Here is an 18873-nt window from a genome sequence, read left to right as displayed (position 1 = left end):
CTCTGTGCCGCCTTCCCTTCCCCTTCTGCCGCCGCCCCGCGGGCAGCTCCCCGCCGCTAGACGCGTGTTCGATCCTTCTTCTCTGGCTTTACGGATTTCCGGGGGCAAAGAATTTTGCCTCGGTCCCTACGAGCATCTCTTGGCCTCTCTCCCCCTCCCCTCGCGACTCCCCCACCCCGTGGGCGCGCGCGCGCGCGCACTCACACACACACACACACACACACACACACACTCACACTCACACTCGCAGGCGCGCGTGCGCACGTCCGCGCGCCCCGAGCCGTGGAGTCTCCAGCAGATCCCACTCTCTCGGGCGCCGCTACTCACACAGGCTTCCAGTCGCCACGGGGCGTCCTCTGTCTGCGGCAGCGGCGGCGGAGGCAGCAGTGGGAACCGCAGCTGCAGCTTGGCCGCGTCTTACAGCTTCGTGCCCGGGACGGAGTCTGGGAGAAGCCGAGAAGGAAGACGCCGAGGCGAGGAGAAGCCGCGCCGCGCCCAGCGCCCGGCTCCCGGCTCCGCGCGGCGGGCTGCCCCCGCTCCCGGTACCGCAGCTCCAGGTAAGCAAGCAGCCCCGGGGCCCGCAGCATCCCTGGGGTGTCCGAGCTCGGAGCCGGGGTTCCCCGGTCCCGCCCCCGCCACGGCCCGGGACGTGAGGCTTGGAGGGGAGTGGGCTCCGGGGAGGGGGAGGGGAATGGAGCTAGAGGTAAGGCTGGTGGGGAGGGGTGCGTGGAAGCTTCGGGGCTTCCGCGCAGCCCCCCGTGCCCTTCCCGCTCTATCCTAGCTCTAGCCCTGTCACTTTTACGAGCCTGGGGGTGCCCGGCGCCCCAGACTGCTGTTCCCTGCTCTCCCCGCCGCCGCCGCCGCCGACCGGTGTTGGCTCCGGGCTTCGCGCCCGCCGCGCGCTTCCCACCTCCCCTGCACCTTGGACAGCGCACCCAGCCGCCCGCCGCCCCCTGCACAGCAACCGGGACGGCGTCCTGCTCGCGCAGCCCTCTGGCTGTCCTCTTCTTTCCCGATTGTCACCCTCCCGCCCTGTATTCCTTGTCCTCACTGTCTCGGCGGACTCCGCTGTGGTGCGGGCCGGAAACTTTACTCCCCTTCTCCTCTGCGCTAGGTAGTGTTGTTGTTATTTGTGACTGTCCCCTAACACGGGGAACTCAGACACCTTGGACGTGTCTTTCTCGGCGGGAGCGGTCCTGGCCCGCCGTGCAGGAGGCAGAGGAGGCACTGGGCAGCTGGACTCAGTGGCTGCCAGGGTGCAGAGCCCGCGCCTTAGGTCCTGGACGCCTGCCGCCTCTCCGCCTCCCTGCCTCCCTGGACTCGACACGTGCGCGCCTCCCACGGACGCGGCCCCTCCCCGACCACCCCACGTCCTCCCCCTGCACGGCCACGGCCACCCCATAGGTTGGACACCCGGAGTTCGCGGGTTCTGATTGGCTGAAGGCGTAACCCCGCCTCCTTCCCGGAGGGGGGTGGTTCTGGAGTGTTGTGGTTGTCATCCCGCGGCGCGCACATGGGGGAAGTGGGGTCGACAGGTGGGGATTCCGTGTGGGTAGGGTCCCCGCGTCTACACCGCTGTGTGTAGTCACTCACCCACCCTCTTTCCTCCAAATACACTCCTGCTTTTCTTCCTTTCTATCTCTCAACATTCTACTGCTGTAATTAAAAAACAAAACAAAAAACAAAAATTGGCTCGCAACCCTACTTTTATTAATACTGCATTCGTTCCGGTGGTAGAGGTTTTTAAAGCATATCTAGAAGAATGAGGGTACCAAGTGGGTATGCAGAGGTTCGTGGCAAGCTGGGCTGCAGGTTTGAGTCCAGTAGTTCCGAGATAGTAATGGGTGGCTAAGAGATCTGAAGAGGATGGAGAAAGTGGGATGGATTTTGTTCCTTGTGAGAAGGAAGGACACAGTGGGCGAGCTTGGGAAGCGGAGGGAGAAAAAATGGGTCACTTACGGGGTGAATGTGCAGGAGAAATTCGGATGGGTATCGGGGTGGGGCTCTGGGTTCTGCTGAAGAAGGCTCTGTCCCAGAAAAGGGGTAGTTTTGGACAATATTTTGATCATTATTAGAACACTTTGTTTCTGTTTTGCTAGCGCTGTCCTTTTGATATGAGACTTCATAGTAGTAATGTTAATTCACTTAATAGATTTTGTTTATTCCAGTTTGTTGTAATATATAGATGTGCAAGTGGTAATGAATTTCAAAAAGTGAAATTTTAAAAGTTCCTTTAGAGGGATGCACTAAATAGTTAAGGCAAAGTGCTTTTGAAATATTGTGAAAGAAGACGGATGAGCATTGCATAAAATCCAAAGATTGTTCTGGCGTTATTTAGGTCCTTTGCAGAAATATATATCTATGCATAAATGATACTGATTTTTCTTCATTTCAGAACGTGATTGCCTCTAGCATTTTCAGGCTTTAATTCCTTCAGGCTGTTTTGATGTTGTGTCTGTACATCTAAGAATATTGTAATTCTTATCTTTAGAAGCCTTGTCAGTGCAAAACAAACAGCAACTGATGCAAGTTAATGTTGACAACTTTATATTGAGTACACTGTGTTATTTTATTTGCAAGCTAGTGAGATATGCAAGAATAACATAGCATGACTGTTATTCCCCAGGGACCCATATCAAAACAAAGTGAGAATCACATGAGGCTATTCCAGGGAGAACAATTCAATTATTTTAAAAATGAATGTATTTTAAGATTCTTGGGTGTAAATAGCAACCGAATTTTTCTGTTTCAATTATTATCTTTGTACACAGTAATAGCACATGATAAGTCACACAGCATGTTAAATATATTTAGGTAATTCCAAAGTAGATAGTAAAGTCTTTCCATTTATTATTGTTTTTATGTAAGTAGACAGAATTGCTTCCTGACTGTAGGACTTTAATTCAAGGGACATATTTGATACATGTGACAAAATGGAAATTATTGCTATTGTTGAAAAAATAATTCTTACTATATTTTCATATTCATAAGTCATGCCTTGATTTGCCTTCAAGGGATTTAGAGTCTAGTTCTTGGCCTTTCAAATTTAGATAGGTTTTGAGGTAGGTAGAAAAACAGTGTATATAGTCACACATATACATATGCATAAATGCAAAATATATGTATGTATATCCACATACAGCTGTATATGTATATACATAATTTTGTGGTACATTCAGTGTATTTATTTATATGTTATTGTCATTCTTAAAATTTTTTCTCATTTCTTCTTGTCCAAAAGGTGGCCCTGTTTTAAACGTAGAAAGCATTACCAGGAGTAGAATTGGCCAATAGATCATGGAAACAGACAATAGTATTTTGTTGCTTGGCAACCACCTACTGTGAATGAAAAACAAAGCAGTGACAGCTGCTTCCACATCCTGATACCCATACTGTAGCTCAAGCATTGAAACCCTCCAAGTGAGACAGATCTAAGTTTCATTTGAGTAAGGTGAAGCTGTTTCTTTTTTGGGATGTTTTTAAAAAGAGTATTTAAAATTTTTATTGTAATAAGAATTATATTGTGATTGTGGGATGAAATGAAGCATCTAATTCCAATTGCCCTCTTAAGCCTAGTATAAGCTGAAAAATGTAAGATTGGGAGGACTGTTTAGACCCTTTTCATTCTTCCCTTTATAGTCATTAAACACTGTAAGCACATTTTCTGCTGCCATCAGGTGCTCTTAGGATTTTATAAAAACTTGAGTTCTCTATGATATCTATATAGATAGCTGGATTTTACTCTTAGCAGGGAATTAGAGATTCATGCGGTGGCCTCTTTCATTTTACGGGACGCTGAGGCACAGTGAGGTGATGTGATTTGACCCTGGTGACTAAGCCATCTCCAGAATGTCTTCCCTTGGGTCACACTTGGAAATTTTTTCCATTTCCTCCCTGGAATCACTCTTGTTCTTGAGTTACATAAGATTTATATAAAAATGATTTTTATCCTGATAAAGATACTTAGCAAATAAAGGAATTCTTGGGCATAAACATTTAGTACTGACATCAGGCTAAATTTTGGTGTTAAGATGCATTGTATATCCTGTGTTCTTCCTCCCATCTACAGAAGTCCAGATGGGAGGACCATGACTCCCACCTTTTTCTCCAAAATGGGGAAGCCCTGTCCCTTGCTTTGCTAATTGTTTACACCTCTGTGTAATCTTTAATGATCCATTATTCTCTGTGTGAATTTTAAACGGGAATAAGATTGAAGATTGTGTCGGTCAGCTTGTAAGCTGGTGAGAGTTTAAACAGTACAGCTAATTAATCACCTGTTCTGGTCTGTCTGCAACGTGATAGACATACTGTGGGTGTATGATTTGGGCTCTTGAAAGTCCATGGGATAGACTGTGTCTCTCTGCATAAAATTCATTTCAGTCTTTTATCAAAGCTGTCTTGCCAAAGGTGCTACCTGAAGCATGTTGGTGGAGGACAGGTCATCTATCTGTGTGAGATGGTAGTAGTGTCGATTGTTTCTTCACTTAGCAAAATGATAATGAATAAGTTATTGGGCGGCAAACTTGGATGACATATGCATTATTAAGCATTTCTTCTAAAACTTAGGAAATGTATTGCCTGTGTGATACATTTTGAGGTTCCTTATGCTATTTTAAACGATGTGTATTTCACTGTTTATTATTTATGTCAAACATACGCATTGAACTTTAACTTGAAGTGGACTGCTTGGAGAAACAATAAAGTGACAGTATTAAGTAACATTGAAGAACCATTTTCACCAGAAAAGCATGCACGTTAGCAGATTTGTAGGGGGGAATAAATTGATTTACAGCATGTTTAACCTAGATTTAGAAGCCTGCTATTAACTTGTTCTAGCTAGGAGGATTTTCAAACAGAATAATAATTTGGCGGATTTCAAGTGAACTTCACTGATTTTTTAAACCATTTTCCACAGTCTAGTTATAGTTTGTCCGGGCAAGTACTTGTTTTGGATCCTGTAGGATTAATCTGAATTTGAAGGTTGTTATTATTATTATTTTTTATTTCTGAACCATTTCTCTTTGCAGGGAATGATGTGAAATATTCTGATGTTCATCCATAATTTAGCCCACTGGAATTTTGATATTTAACGACACTCTCCCATCTTCACATACAGGATAATATATGTGTATGTAAATGTACGAACACACAATACTTACTTTTTTCCCCTTCTGTTGTTTTCATCCTTGTAATAGAACACTAAAAGACTTGATTTATGCTTTTTTTTTTCATACAGTAAAAAAAGGCTTTAAACGAGATATTTACGTTTTCAATTTCCTTATGTCTGCTTCTGCTGTTATAACCTGTAAACTCTCACCCACACAAGTAGGATGGTTGCTAAAAAAACAAGCAAATAAATAAATATACATCCAAGCAGTATTTGTTATCCCCCAAGCTAACCAGGAAAGCGTATTTTCTCCTTCTTAGCCACACATATCCTTCCACACACATATCTACATACACATTGAGTTTAAGGTCCTCTAGACTCTCTTTTTGGTGGGGGGCAGTGAGAGCGAGGTGGGAGAAGGGGAGTGGGGGAAGAGAATCCCAAGCAAGCTCCATGCCCAGTGCAGAGCCCAACACCAGGCTCAATCTCAGTAGCCTGAGATCATGACCTGAGCCAAAATCAAGAGGTGGGCCCTTAACCAACTGAGCCACCCAAGTGCCCCAGTCCTGTTAGACACTTTAAAGAGTGGATGGAAATAGTGTTTTTATTGGGAGCCCTGTGCATGTTAATGTTGATATATTAAGTAAAGTGGATATATTCAGATTTTCAGAAATATAGTAGCACAGGAAGAATTAAATTGAATTATTCTCTTTGGAAAATTCTCACATTATGCTGAGAACATAACCCACGGCTTCTATAACAATACCCAGTAGCTACAATGAGCCTAGCATATGGTAGACAATCGGTGTGTGTTTTGTGGAATATACATCTGCCCTCCTTCTTGATATAATGTTGCAAACATTTCAGTCTGTATCTGTGTGAATTGTAAAAGTTGAGAAGATAGAGAAGAAATTACTCTGGTTTTCTAATTGTTTCTGGCACTATATTAAAAAAAATAACTTGGCCAGTGAGATATTGTGGAATATACTTCTTGTCAGTGCAGGAAGTTATACCAGGGGTATTGATTTTTCACAAATACAGCCATCCTAAGTACAGAATAGCTCTTTAATAGCCCACAGCAGCAGAACAAAGGTTACGGCAGCTAGTCCAAAGGAATACTTTATTTAGTTGGAGCTGGAGGGTGAAGTTTGCTAGCCCTAGTGTAATTATCCAGACTGGAAAGTGGCCAAGGGACTGTGGTTAATATCCCAAACAGTGGGAAAAAAGTCACAGATGAGGTCTTTAGTGACTACGAGTGACCAGACCTCTGCTTTGGTCTCATTTGCAAGAGAGCACCTTTATAGTAGCTTAAAAACCACAGCAACTCTTTTGCAATTAAGGGGTAGAGCCCAAAGTTACCACTAGATCCCAGGAACCAAATTTGTTGTCCTTGAAAGAAGTAATAATCCCAAGAGTTCAGTGACATTGAAATAAGACTTTCTTCTTTGTCCTGTTCTATCTTTGAAAGTAGGTGGAGAGTAATGGTGTCTCTATGGACAACTCTGGCCGAACCACAAAGTAGGTTAAGTTTGACATGCTTCCGGTTAGTCCTAAACATCCTTGACCTTTCCACCACTACCTAACTGGTTATCTCCTCTGTAGGGATTCATTAATAGTTTCATATCAGCAAAGCTCCAACAGATTGCTTTCCTGTGTTCCACTTTTCTGTGTAAGTGGAAAGTTAGCCCTGCCATATTTTTTAAAAACACTTCTCTATGTCACACCTGGGGCCATACCAGGTTGGGGAGAGGGAGGTATACCACATCCAATGGGCGGGAACTGAATCATGTTCCCCGTTTGCCCATCTCTATTAAAAGACCCCACTTTGGGGAGAAGAAAAGATGTTAAGGTGTGTACTGAGAAAAGTTACAGTACTTTTCTGGAGGGATTCCTGAGTCTCATGTGTACATTAGGTGCTCAATATATATTTGTTTAATTTCACTAGTAGAATTATACCTACTATTTTGATGCATAGGGAAGATAGTTTTGTTCAGGAAACACTTAAATATTATACTATTTCCTTTTAGAATTCTTAATTTAAAAATAATTTTTTGAGCATTTACTATGTGAATGGTACAGTATTTGGCCCTGGGGATGATAAGGATTCTTAAGGCGCAGTTCCTGTTCATGGAAGAGATAATGCTATTTGCAGGAAAGTGAACAAATTTGGTTTGGTTTAAAGGTGACTGTGAAGGAGGGTCAGTAGGTGTGGAGAGCAGAACAGCAGACAGACAATGAAAAGCTTTTGAGCTTAATAATAATAGGCAGTGTTTTTACAATCTGTTTGTTCAACACAATCCCATGAAGCATTTGCTATGCTGCTGATCCCTGGGTCCTATCCCAGACCTACTGAATCAGAAACTTCAGGGACATGGCCTGTGGGAGCAGACATGGTCACTTTCATGCTTGTTTGCCCAAATGCCCACTGCTCCAATATATGTCTGTAGAATTTTTCTGCAGTCGCCTCTGTTCTCTGCCTGAAGGTTTTCTCTTCCACATGTAGGGCAGCTTGGTAGGGCAGTGAAGTTAAGGGCTTCAGGAGTGGGCCTAAGCCAATAACAGAAGGGAGCTGGGAGGTGACACACTAGCATCTTGCGTCTTGGACCCTCTGATACAATCGCTGACACATGTTCTGCACTATGTCCCCAAATTCCCTAGTGAATCTGCCACAATAGCCATGTGCTAGATAACCTGTGCTTCGTGTGCTAGAGGGCTACTGATGGATTAAGACGTGGGCATCATTCTTTTTGATTTGCATCTTGGGAGCGTCATGCTGGCAGGTGTCTGGCGAGTGGATTGGCGGAGGGAGAGTCAGGAGCATGGAGATCAGTTGAAGGTGGCAGTGCCCAGGCAAGCAATGATGCCCGCCAAAGCAAAGGTAGTAACTGTGGGGACACAAAATGGATTTTTCTGGAAAGCTGTCATGACATGGAGGCTGACAGTGTGTGGACCCTTTAGCTGGCTGCCATTCCAAGAATGAGATTTCATTGCTCTGCCGTGCACCATGGCTCTGCTCTGGACATTAGGCTTGGCACCCTTTGGATACTCCTGTGCTTTTCCTGTAATCTTGGTCAGCCTTTCTAGACTAAAGTAGCACAAGTCTGGGAATAAATAAAAGAAGACAGGAAGATAAATTGAAGAATATAAATAATTCACTACTAGATCATTAAAGGAAGAAAGTTATATTTTACAGGAAGGATTTGTGGAGTTATATAGAACAGAAGAGTTGCAGAAATGCCTGCATCGCATGTCCATTTTGTGATGAACAGTGATTTTCTCCCATGCTCTAGACTAAGAGGTGATTTTCATCTACCATTGGTTTCTGGAAGACCTAGCATGTACTTATGTCTATTGTTTTCCCTGCTTCTCTGATAGCCTGTGTTTTAGCTAAGTGAATGAGTGGGGGATGGGGGGTGCTGGCTCTATTCTCTTGCTCTGTCAAAATGCCAGGCTTTTCTTTGCAATTTCTCCTGCCTGTTCCTGGGCCACCATCTCCCGAAGGAGATCAAAGGGTGCAGAAGGTGGGAGAAGGAAAGAGTAAATCCGCTGAGAGAGCTGTTTTGAATTAAATGCTTAATCATGAAATGAACAGGTTAAAGATGATATGAAATAAGATTAGGCAGCCTTCTAATTGTCCCATATATAAATACACTCCGGCTCTGTCTGTAGTCAGAAATGCAAAGGCTGAATAATCAAACAAGAGCAACCTGACACCATCATATTTCTGCAAAAGTAGCACTGAGCCAGTGGCAAGGAGAAGACTGAATTATAAGAAGTAGAATGGGTCAGCAGAGAGCTTCCTGGGCCTTGCTTAACAGAACAGATGATGAGAGTGGAAATACTGAAGACAACATGGGTGAAACACAATGGAAGGGATGTAGCCTTATTAACAGGGAGTATTATGCACATATTTATGATATATTTTTTTAAAGATTTTATTTATTTATTTATTTGATAGGCAGAGATCACAAGGAGGCAGAGAGGCAGGCAGAGAGAGAGAGAGAGGGAAGCAGGCTCCCTGCTGAGCAGAGAACCCGATGTGGGACTCGATCCCAGGACCCTGAGATCATGACCTGAGCCGAAGGCAGCGGCTTAATGCACTGAGCCACCCAGGCGCCCTATTTATGATATTTTTTTTAAAGATTTTATTTATTTATTCGACAGAGAGAAATCACAAGTAGATGGAGAGGCAGGCAGAGAGAGAGAGAGGGAAGCAGGCTCTCTGCTGAGCAGAGAGCCTGATGCGGGACTCGATCCCAGGACCCTGAGATCATGACCTGAGCCGAAGGCAGCGGCTTAACCCACTGAGCCACCCAGGCGCCCCTATTTATGATATTTTAATTAAACCTTTTCTTTGGAGATCATTCTAGATTCATATGGAATTTGAGAAATAATATAGAAAGATTCTGTGTACACTCTACCTATTTCTCCCCAGTGATAGTATTCTTGCAGACCTATAGCACAATATTATAACCAGGAGATTGGTTGGTACAATCCATCAATCTTGTTCATATTCCCCCAGTTTTACTTGTAATCATCTGGGTGTACATACACACATGTGCATGCAAAGTTTTCTTCTATTCCATACTTAAAAATATTTTTTACTTTTAAAAGTAAGAGTCTTTTTCATTTGAAAATTTTGAAAAAAAAAAAATTTGCTTGTTTGGACCAGACCAGGCTTACTGGTAACTGAAGAAAGGGCAATAGAGAGTAAATTCCCTAACCCTCTTCTAACTCTGGGATTCTGGAGAGTGACTTCAGGGGTCACTTAACCTGGCAGGAAGGTCAGTAAGCCATGGTATAGCTTCCACTTTGTTACCATGTGACCACTTTATTATTGGCACCATTACATGGCAGTAAGCAAACCTTTTTAAAAAGTATGTCTGTTGCAAACGAAGCTTGCTTATCAAGACTTACTGTAACTCATCTTCTTTGTACCAGAGTTTCTGTCCTTTCCTTCTAGCATTCCCGCCCTCCCCTCTTCCTCGCTGTGTTGGGAGGGGACACACCCCTTCAGGCTGCTCTCCCGGATTTCTGAGTTAGCTGGTTCGCTGCGTTTAGCCTGAGGGAGACACTGGTAAGAGAGGGAAGGGAGAAGGGCAAAGCCAGGCTATTTTTTTGTTTCCCTGGCATCCCTGGCAGTGGGAATCCCTCCTGCCGTAGCACCACTCATGCTTGACAGACTGGCTCTGGTTCTAGCCACTCACAAGTGACCTTGGCCCATGGACTCCAGGCACATAATCTCTTGCTATTGTCTCTTCAGCCTTGGGGAGATTGCAGCTTCCTGCTCTTGCTGGTCTTCAGATTACCTCGCTATCCTGCTAGGCTTTCTGCTCCACCATCACCTGAGTAACCAATTCTCTATATTAAATTTCCCTTGTAAAAAAATACTTGGAGAGATTTCTGTTTTCCTAGTTAGGTGTTCTGCAGTTTCTCAAAGCACAGATATGATATAAATCTGATGAGGGTTTCTTCTTCTGTCATTCCGGTTTCTTCCACTGGAAAAATCTCACTAGCTCCAGTCTGGGTCGAAAGCACCTGCGTTTGTAACCTCACCTCTCCCACCTAGATTCGCAATTCCTTGACCAGTTGTTCAGCCACTCCCAGTCTCTGGTTTTCCAACACTGACTTCCCTTTGTCTGATATATGTGGAATTTTGACAATTTCCCCTAGTGTCTGATATATTTCCCTTTGATATATTTGGGATTTTGACAGTTTCTCCTAGTGTGTGATATATTTCCCTTTGTCTGATATATTTGGGATTTTGACAGTAACCCCTAGTGTCTTTGTAATTCTGTCCTTGGGCCCCTCTCTTACTAACCTTCCCTATTGTTTTCTACTAACACTTCTTTCTGACCTCATCTCCATGTGTAATGCCCTTATGCCCATGTTCACATATCGGTCTCGTGGTGCACTCCTGAATGTGCTTTGGTGTAGGGGGCATATGTCTGCTACATTAGGATTTAGTTTTGCTGCCACTTCACTTTTCTGCACAAGGATGCTGTTTATTTGTGTTATCAGCTCCTCTAGTTCATCTCTCATAGAAGCGTATGTAGTTCTGCTACAAAAACAATGGTGGAGCGCCTGGGTGGTTCAGTGGGTTAAACCTCTGCCTTCAGCTCAGGTCATGAATGCAGGGTCCTGGGATAGAGCCCCGCATCAGACTCTGTGCTCAGCAGGGAGACTGCTTCCCCCCGTCTCTCTGTCTGCCTCTCTGCCTGTCTCTGTCTACTTGTGATCTCTGTCTGTCAAATAAATAAAAAATAATCTTAAAAAAAAAAATGGTAACAGTGGGACTAAGAATGCTTTTGTGAGAAGGGAACAGGACTCAGTAGAATCTTTCAGTATAAAGCACATTTAGAAGCCCTGTCACTGGAAGCAAAGCTGGGAGCCACTGTCATGGCCACATGCTACATTAAGGAAAGGGCATGAAAGAGAAACTTAGTATGCTTAGGGAAGGTGTTAAGACAGTGCAGTGACCACGAGCAGTCTTGCTGGTTCCTACCATATTGGTCTCATAGTTGGGTGTATCAGGCAGCTTTGTCTTTTCTCCAGGGGGTCCCCAACTGAGACAGAGAGCTGGGAGCTGGAGCAACGAAAAAGCTTTCAAGCTTCTCTGACTGAGATGTCCAAAAAGTCACACAAACAATGCAGTTGCAGGTGGCCCTCACTTCTGAGGCCAGGAACAGTACCTTTAGGCACTGCAGCACAAGTGGGGATGCTCTTTAAATGGACAGCCGTGCAAACTACTACCAGGATGCTGGATGAGGGCCTGGGAAAGTCCAAAGCTTTAGCTAAAGAAGAATTTAAATATTGAAAAGTAGCCTGTAGCATGGCTATGGATGCGTTCAGGTCCTGGTGTACTCCTGTCCTTGCGGTGGACACAGGGCTGGAGAGTGTTTTGTGGGCCAGCAAACACAGTTATGAACAGATGGATCTCTTTGGAAGTTGTCTGTAAGGCTCCTTGCTTGCCTCTGCTCTCCATAATGATCAGAAGTGGTGAGTGCTGGGCAGGAGAATTGTAGATTAGGCAGCTCTGGGCAAGCGGACAATGGAAAAGAAATAAGCTTATTTTAAATGGGCATAAGCTTTGAAGGCAACTAATTGAGACATACTTCAGCCTCATGGACAAATTAGGGTTCCAGTTAATACAGGAGCAAGATTGGACAAAATAAATCACTTGCTCACCTATAATCTCTAAAGAACAGTTTGTTTAGTAACAAAACATTGATTGTGCCTGCTCTTAGGTGAGTTTCTCCTTTATGCCCCTTTTCCCATCAGCTCTCAGAACTGGCTGGGTTCCAGTCCTTTTTCCCTAGTAGTACTTCATACACTTTTACTCTGAGAAGTGGTGCCTATGTGAGAGCAGCTAACAGTTTCCCATGACATCCTTCTAAATCCTGGACTTTTACTCACCTCAGTTGCATCTTTCTTTCTTTCTTTTTTTTTTTTTTAAAGATTTTATTTATTTATTTGACAGACAGAGATCACAAGTAGGCAGAGAGGCAGGCAGAGAGAGAAGGAGAAGCAGGCTTTCCGCTAAGCAGAGAGCCCGATGTGGGGCTCGATACCAGGACCCTGAGATCACGACCTGAGCCAAAGGCAGAGGCTTTAACCCTCTGAGCCATGCAGGCGCCCCTCAGTTGCATCTTTCTGCAAAGATAGAGTCCCTGTTTCTGTCCTCATTGCTCAGTAATGTGCAGTGGCATGGAGAGAGAGGTTTTAAAAGGAATTTACTTGGGTAGTAGGGACTTGATTATATCAAGAAGCACAGAGCAGGCACTGTAGAAGTGAGAGAAGTTGTTATTGTGCATTGGTTGGTGTGCTCTATGGTATTGAGTTGGCCCTAAGTAGTTTGTGATTTTTCTCGTTTAGTTATTAAACGAATAATGTTGGATGATGTATTTTAAACTTCACATACTACTGCAACCTAGCCTGATACTCATTCTGTAGTAGAGATTTAATGTTTTTGGAGGAAAGCATGCTATACATATTTGTTGTGCCCAATGGATAGGTGTTTATTGTGCCAAGTTCATGCTAGGGCTGGAAATATAGCAGTGAGCAAAAATGAATCATTGTTCCTGTCCTTCTAGGAGCCCACAGTTTACTGGAAAGGGTATTAAGTAACCCCCAAATATTCTTGTTATTGGAACTCTTGATAAGAACTTGGAAAAGAATAGGTTTCTCTGACAGGGTATAGAAAGGATGAAATAATCAGAGAAGATTCATAGTGGGAAAATAATTGATAAGATCTGAAGAATGATTGGGACGTCCAATCCCCTACTCCCCACAGATAAGGAGTCCCATTTGTGAAGTCCACATGTGAGATAGAGCTTGGGTCGCATAACCACTGAAAGACAGCAAGTGTGACTGGAGTGCAGAGAGTGAGCGTGGCGGTAGCTGGGAATGAGGCTGCTGAGATGTGGCTTAGGGCCTGATTATGCCAGACCCACCAGGCCGTGTCGATTTTATCTTAACTGCAATAAGAAGTCATTGAAAGGTTTTTTGGCTTTTTTTTTTTTTTTTTTTGGTTTTGCTTTTTCTTTTTTCAAATGGAGATGAAACTCACATAACATGAGCCATTTTGAAGTGAATAATTCAGTGATATTTAATACATTCGTGATGTTGTATGACCACCATCAGTGTCTGTTCTAAAACATTTTCATCGCCCCAAATGGAAACCCCATCCCCATTAAGCAGTTATTATTTAAGAGTTTTAAGGGGAGCGATGTGTGACTTGTAGTATGCAAGGTATTTCTGGCAAGTTTCTGGAGAAAGGGTTGGAGACGGCAAGAGCGGTAGCAGGGCAACAGACTGGGAAATAGTGGTCAAGTCAGAGACAGAGGGTGGTGGTGGCTTCCCAGGCAAGGGATAAGAATAGAGACCATAGATTTGGAGAAGAGCAAAATGATCCAGGATGGTGTTCTGTAAGCAAGTTTGATTATCTGTTTCAACGGCTTATTTACATTACTATTTCCCAAAGAGTAATCCATCTCCTATTTGGATCTGGTAGGCTGCTTGTTAAAAGTACAGATACTGAAGCCCACGTCAAAGTGCTGATGCAAATAGACTAGAGAGGGAACCGCAGGGGTTCTTCCTGGAACTGAGGTTTGAGAACCACCTATCAGTTGTCTCCTTTCTCATTCTGATGCCCTTTAAGATTGCAGACTGCCAACCATCCTTCAAGGAGAGATGAATTAGAATGAGACACAGGAGAGACAAATGGATAATCTAGTGTATGCTCATAATTTTGAGTGGGATGGGTGCCTTTTGGAGATGCAACTTTTATTTGATTCTAAAGACAAATATGGAATATAAACAGTTTTATGGGGTGGTGTTTGTTTTTGATTCTTTTCTTTCTTGGAGTATTGTGACTCTCCCAGAATCAAGCAGTGGCTGACAACGGCATTGTCATGTAATATAATGTAGGTACAGTGTATCAATTTATTGTAAAAAGAAATCTATAACAACAGAAGATGAACTTATAAAACAAACCATCCTAGTGTTTTTGCAATTACCTTGTACCTACAGGACTCCTATTAGAGAGATGTTCACTTTAATTAACTGATTTTAGAAGCCAGGCTTTTGAGACTTGAAAGTCAGAAAATCTTTCAAACTGTAATAAAAATCCACCCATCAACAAATCAAGATTTTGTCTTTGGCTTCTGGTTTCTGTTTGCCTCTGGTAGGTTTTCCTAACCCAGCACTCTAACAGCACTCTTAGAGCTGTTCCTTCTAGCCCGAGTCTGCCAACACGCAGATGTTTCTATCCCATTCAAATAATTCCCTCCCCCACCACCATTTCTGGAATATGTTTGGTTGTATTTTAATTTTAGAACTGAAAGAGGTCACAGAGAATCTAGTTTTCTGCTGCTGTTGTTTTGGAAACTATGACCTTTGGAGATCTGAAAGTAACTGAAAGAAGGCTCCTGCTGAGGAAAGGGTGTGAATATCCAGCAGCTGTCACGAGGTAAGCCCTCTACTCTACCCAGCCCAAGAGCACCCCGACAAACCCCCCACCCCAGGTAGCTTTTTTTTTTTTTTAAAGATTTTTATTTATTTATTTATTTGACAGAGAGAAACCACAAGTAGGCAGAGAGGCAGGCAGAGAGAGAGAGGGAAGCAGGCTCCCTGCTGAGCAGAGAGCCCAACGCGGGACTCCATCCCAGGACCCCGAGATCATGACCTGAGCCGAAGGCAGTGGCTTAACCCACTGAGCCACCCAGGCGCCCCCATGTAGCTTTTAACTGGCCTCCGTGCAAGGCCCTTCCTGCGGGCAGCCGAGCGTGGTACTCTCCCCGCAGCTTCTTTCTTTGAATAAGAAGTGCTCATCTTCTACAAGACGTCTCATTTTGATTAATATTACTTCCAGTCTTCTAGAAAGACACTTGGGCACCTCTGGCTGTGTTTCCTTTTCAGCATGTACAAATTCAGATCTTAGAGTGGTTTCATTGCTTCATCATAGAATTTTATAATGAAATAATATTTTGAGTGCCTGCCTGGCTTTGATCTTTCTCCCTAGACCACTTAAGTTTGGAGAGGGATCTGAGGCAAAGCTGTCCATTTATTTTACACTAAAGACAAACAGAATCAGTAAATAGCCAGCTTTTTTTTTTGTAAAGCTTAATTTTTCTGTTCCACAAAAATGCATGTTGTTGTACAAGGGCATACATTCTGGAAGAATACAAAAAGGAAAGTAAAATTCCTCAGAAATACTAGAGTTAGCCTTACTGATATTTTCATGAATTTTTCCCCATGTTTCTGTCTCTTTCTCTTTATGTGTGTGTGTGTGTGTGTGTGTGTGTGTGTCTATGTCTACTCACACACAGCACGTACAGATGAAGTTCTCAATAATGCAATTTTGCTGTATGTGATATTCTGTAACCTGCTATGTTTTTCTAATAGTGTGTGGTGGGCAGCTGTCCATTTCGGTAAATATATGTTATCTTTCTAATGACAGAATGCTTTTATCGGCTACTTTTCATGCAATTAATACAAATTCCAGGACGAAGTCATAATAAGAATTGAAACTAAACAGTAAGAATATATGAAAAATCCAGTGGGAAGGGGCTTCAGACATGATTTAATCAGGATTTAGGAGCTCTTTCTTTATAATTTTCTTTTTCATGCTCCTCATGGTAACAAAATTGCCACAGCTCTAGGGGCTCATTACCCAGAAAAAGAGAGCCTCTGACAATCTTAGGCTGCCTCTACTTGGACCATCGTGGGTAATGTGACCAGGGGAATGACATTATTCTGATTGCTTCCAATTTGGGTAGACCTGCACGCCTGCTGTTTGGTGGATGACGGCTCAGGAACAGACTGGGTGCCTGGAATGCCAACCTGTATGTTCCCATTGGCATGTGCCCTGCAGTCACTCTGTATTGTCTATGTCCTCATTCCCATGCAAGTCATAAAGACCAGCGAAACATAACTGGAAATGCTGGGAGATGGGGGCCACTCATGCGTTTAGTCTGCACTTTCAACTATGGTACTTCTGAAATTCTTACAGTTGAATTTAGTAGTAAGCTAACTTAGAAATTCATGATCTCTGGGATGGCAGGACCCTGGTCATCCTTTTGGGGAAGTGAATGGGAAAGCTCATGGATTATACACTTTCAGGGAACTAATGACAGAAAGATGCTATTTACCAGGATGGCCTTTATTAATGTGAATGAAAAGGGCATTTGGATGGAAACAGAATAGAAAATCTCAGGGTTATAGAGAATGTCTTTTGAGTATTTTTGGCACAGTGGTAGATGCCATCCTGTTTAATCCTCATAATGACCTTTTTTTAATCAACAGTAAGAGGAAACAGAAACTCAGAAAGATTAACTAGTCCACTGCACAGTTAGTACGTGGAAGAAGCAAGAATTCTGAACCCTTTCTCTCACCACATTTTGCTCTCTGATGTTCCTTCTCTCCATATAAAAATTATTGGTAACAACTTGCTTTGTTTTATTTTAACTGATGATACGAAAGAAGGAGTATAGTGTCTAGTATTAAAATTAAGATGGCATTGGAGAGATTCACCTTAAAATTGTAAATGGGAAAAATGAGCCCAAAGTGCAAATGGCCCAAATGAAGTCTGTGACCTAGAAAACAAGGAAGTTGGATCAACAGTGACAGAGGGAGCAGGGAGCAACCTGCAGGTAAGGACTCCCATGAGCTTGAGACATGAGGAAAGAGGCCAAATGGTAAAAATGGGTAAGATAAAGTGTGGGGATATGTGAGCATGTTCCAAAGCTACAAATATGCTAAAGAAGTAGAAATCATTGTTAAATTAGAAATGCTTATCATGGAAGCCTATTTTCATGACAGAATTTTATTATGAAGTAGAGAAGTAGTAGAATTTTGGAGATGTGTGAACTTGGCTGCTCTGTTTTTGTGTTGAGAATACTAGACAGATATGGCTCAATGAAGTCAAACAATGTCCTGATCAAGAAGAAGAAGAAAAAACAGCAACTTATAAATAATGAGCAAAAATTCATTTCTATTAAAAAAGAAACGGGGGGCATCTGGGTGGCTCAGTTGGTTAAGAGACTGCTTTCAGCTCAGGTAGTGATCCTGGTGTCCCAGGATCGAGTCCCACATTCGGCTCCCTGCTCAGCGGGGAGTCTGCCTTTCCCTCTGACCCTCCCCCTTCTCATGCTTTCTCTCTCCCTCAAGTAAATAATAAAAATAAAAATCTTAAAAAAAAAAAAAACTGTTAGGGTGTAGCGTGTCTAGTGGAGAAAAGTGATGGCTTAAACTCACAGGAATGGAATTATGTAACATGGGGTCAGTTCTTCTGCCAGTTAGAATAAGGAAGAGTTGTTTGTGGGCAGGGGCCAAAAGGAGAGCTCCCACTTTCTCAGCCTCTCACTACCCTCCCCCTCTCTAAGCTACCCAGTGCCAGGTGGAGCTGGAGGGCTCTGACAGATTGAGTGGTCCTAGTGAGTCTTGTTTTGCATCTGGCAACAAGTGCATTGCTGTCCTTGGGTTCCTGCTGGCCGCCCTGCCCTGCCTGTTGTTTGTGGTGTCTGCCAGTGGACAACTGATTAAGAGCCAGGGGGGAGAGTACAGGGCCTTGGCGAATACCCAGCTGTTCCACGGCAGACCCCGCTCTCTGTAGGTGCTTTAGTGGGAACCAAGTGCTTTCTTCCGCACTGAGGCTGTAATGAACCCATTACAGAATATCTGCTCTCATGTCTCCTTTGTCGTCTTTACTGGGAATTGACTCCGTTGCCCAATTGCACCGATCATTAAAAACTTAAAGAGTGCAGTCTAAACTTTTCTCTCTTTGGCTCGAGGCATTTGCTACTCGCCCTATTTGGCAGTCGAGAGAGTAGCTGTGAGCCCTAGTGATGTTATTGGCTGAGGAGTTAAACAGAAGCTGAATAAGGTTTGGCTCCCTGTATAGTCGGGGCAGAGCTTCGAGTCCCAGGGTTAAAACAATACAGAAACGGCAACTAAAAATGTCATTGAGCAGCGTGACGTGAATGGACTTCAGTGCCTAACGGGGGCATCCGTGCCTCAGTGCTGAGGATGCTGGAGTGGGCTTCCAAAGCTCCAAATCTGTGCTCAAGTTTCTTTAGTCTCAAAATCTTAGCGTGAAATATTTAGTACCCTAGGAAAGCTAAATTAATGGTGAGTCAAAGTAATTAAGGCAAAGTAAATAATCTCCAAGGTTCTCATTCCCCGTGAAACTAATTTCATATCTTATCCTTCATGTGTTAAAAATAGTTCTCTGCTAATTCAAGTTGCCCGTGCTCTGTGTTGGTGAA

General features: G+C 43.5%; 1 protein-coding gene across 8 annotated transcripts in view; it reads left to right on the top strand.

Annotated features, from left to right (window-relative positions):
* Nucleotides 1-461: 461 nt before the first annotated feature.
* The window catches only part of ENOX1 (ecto-NOX disulfide-thiol exchanger 1), a 568976-nt gene continuing 550564 nt past the window's right edge, over nucleotides 462-18873 (top strand). For 6 of the 8 annotated variants that reach the window (XM_032314929.1, XM_032314937.1, XM_032314924.1 and 3 more), the window contains exon 1: nucleotides 462-557. The gene's annotated coding sequence lies outside the window, so the exon portion shown is untranslated. Of the gene's footprint in view, nucleotides 558-12694; nucleotides 15078-18873 lie in introns of those variants that run through there. The other 2 variants (XM_032314930.1, XM_032314928.1) reach the window with 2 other exon arrangements.

Source organism: Mustela erminea, chromosome 15 (genome assembly GCF_009829155.1).
Source record: "Mustela erminea isolate mMusErm1 chromosome 15, mMusErm1.Pri, whole genome shotgun sequence".
Taxonomy (NCBI): Eukaryota; Metazoa; Chordata; class Mammalia; order Carnivora; family Mustelidae; genus Mustela; species Mustela erminea.
Note: the sequence above shows the minus strand (reverse complement) of the source record. Positions and strands in the feature narration are given on the sequence as shown.